The 2,299-nt window shown below is 38.6% G+C and overlaps 1 protein-coding gene across 13 annotated transcripts in view; it reads right to left on the bottom strand.

Annotated features, from left to right (window-relative positions):
• LOC107463523 (uncharacterized protein At4g14100) overlaps positions 1-2,293 on the bottom strand; it is a 15,767-nt gene extending 13,474 nt beyond the window's left edge. For 11 of the 13 annotated variants that reach the window (XR_008001921.1, XR_001586933.3, XR_008001913.1 and 8 more), the window contains exons 1-3: positions 2,109-2,293; positions 1,000-1,061; positions 835-905 (exon numbers count right to left, since the gene is read on the bottom strand). The gene's annotated coding sequence lies outside the window, so the exon portion shown is untranslated. Of the gene's footprint in view, positions 1-261; positions 711-834; positions 906-999; positions 1,062-2,108 lie in introns of those variants that run through there. The other 2 variants (XR_008001922.1, XR_008001911.1) reach the window with 2 other exon arrangements.
• Positions 2,294-2,299: the final 6 nt, after the last annotated feature.

The following is a 2,299-nucleotide window of genomic DNA, read 5'->3' as shown; positions in this document are numbered from 1 at the left end:
TATGCCTTGAACCAAACTCTCTAGATCCTCCCAAAATCTTATCTTGTGTTGTTCGTCCGAACCCACTTGCGGTGCATAGGCGCTAATCACATGGAAAGCACCTCCCTCCACCACAAGTTTGATAGAGATGATCCGATCTCCCACCCTCTTGACATCAACTACGTCCTTCTTCCACTGCTTATCCACAATTATTCCAACTCCATTCCTATTCTTCACCTTTCCTGTATACCAAAGTTTGAAATCAGAAGAATCCAACTCCCTAGCCTTTGCACCAACCCATTTCGTTTCTTGTAGGCACATAATGTTAATCTTCCTCCTTGTCATGGTGTCCACCACCTCCATGGACTTTCCTGTTAGAGTGCCTATGTTCCATGTCCCAAATCTCAACCTTTTGTCGCTTCGACCTTTACCTTTTCCTTTGTGAACTAGCTTATTTACCCTCGTTCGTTCACGAAAACGCGAGAACCCTTGCTCATTTAACACTACATCCGGGCACCGATGCAGCGGCTCTTGCTTTGACACCGTACTCGAGCCATACGGCGCGTTACTTCCGGGTAACGACCTAGCTTTAGCGCAATAACGTCTTTGATTCATGTCATGGGGGGTTCGGCTATATTTTTACGTTGGTTGCCGAAGACCTAACACAACCCTCCTCCTTTATCCGGGCTTGGGATCGGCTATGTACCGCAAGTGTAGTAAACATTCCAATCCTAATTGGTACCAGAAAAAGAACATTCAAAGAATGTTTCATCAGTGTCTCTAGATTAGAAAAGGCGATCTCTATGTAGAAACAGTAACCTAATTTAGGATTGTAACCATAAACGAAGTTCATACCTTCCGAACATACTACTGCAACAAACAGAAAAAAAAAAGGGAACAACGTAGTTCAAAAAGAAGAAATAGTCCTGCAACAAACAGCAAAAAAAAAGAAACAATGTGATATTTAGAGAGACGAGACAAGACATAGACAAAAAAAATGGTAAAGAAAACAGTACATACCAGTTCTGCTTCAAGTGATGGCAGAAAATACAGGCAGGACTTCCAACTCATGCAGCCTAATCCTGGACTTAGTAAAGGAAGATTTCAGTAAAACAAGCAATGAACCAAAACTGAGCAGAGCAGATATAGAACTGCTTCATTGGTTTAATTGGTTAATTTGTGTAGTTGATCAGAGAATGTATGAAACATATACAAAATGGGTTCATAGTTGAACTGGTTCAGCTAGGGGTTGACTGGTTTATAATGTGTAAAAATATTGGTTCATTTTAATTTAGAATGGTCAAACTAGGTTGTAAGCATGTAGAATGGTTGGTGTCTCTGGAATTGTGATAGGAAAGTGTTTTACCCAAAACATTTAGCATTTGTATTTTATGATTACTTTAGTATATTGTTTAACTTGCACTATACTAGTTACGTAGATTGAGCTATGTGGAGGAAATTCAAGAACTGCTAGGTGCTCTCCAAAGCTAATTGAAACAAAATACCAGATTCTCTGTTCATACTTCATAGTAGCTTTGTTAGAATCATGTTGATGTGATGTTAAGTAATTATAGCTTCCAATCTTCCTAACTTGTATTCATTTGGTACTGTTGATTCATCTACAAAATTTTGCAATCATTTAACTGAAATTTGTGAATTTAGTGCAACTTTTTATTAGGACTGTTCTGGTTTTTAATTCTGTCCTTTTGGAAAAGGGTTAATTTCAGAATCTTAGATGCTTCTTTGCTTTATCAGGGGTCTAGTGCCCTTCTGGAAGTAACAACTTATATATTAGTATCCATAATCAAATCTTCTTCTGTATATTAGACTATTAGTATGTGGATTCATAGTTTGTCCTTTATTGGATCTTGTTATATTTATATCATGATAATTGGGATTGCAAAGTTTTCTACTCTACCTGTTCATTAAAAAGGCTTTTGGGGTTTTGGCTTCTTACTCTCCTGTTAATACCGGTTTTGTCATGTAAAACAATTCGATTGATTAACCTAAACTAAATTTTTGATTAACTAACAAAATGTTTATTAACTGAATAAACGAGCATTATATTGTATGTGTAAATCTCAGTTCAAAACCATTTATCAAACACAAATAAAAGACAAACCATTTACCTGGAGATGATCCCTAGTCATCACAGCTGTCTGGCCAACACTTGAGATACATGAATCCAACCTCGCCAGACCATCGAAAAGTTGATTAACGGAGGAGGAGGAGGAAGACGGCGAGCTTGCTTCAATGACTTCACTCTGGTCACCCCCATCACCACCGGCACCTCCAGCTTCGTCATTTCCGCCCGCGGCGC

The sequence above is a fragment of the Arachis duranensis genome, chromosome 8 (genome assembly GCF_000817695.3).
Source record: "Arachis duranensis cultivar V14167 chromosome 8, aradu.V14167.gnm2.J7QH, whole genome shotgun sequence".
NCBI classification, from domain to species: Eukaryota; Viridiplantae; Streptophyta; class Magnoliopsida; order Fabales; family Fabaceae; genus Arachis; species Arachis duranensis.
Note: the sequence above shows the minus strand (reverse complement) of the source record. Positions and strands in the feature narration are given on the sequence as shown.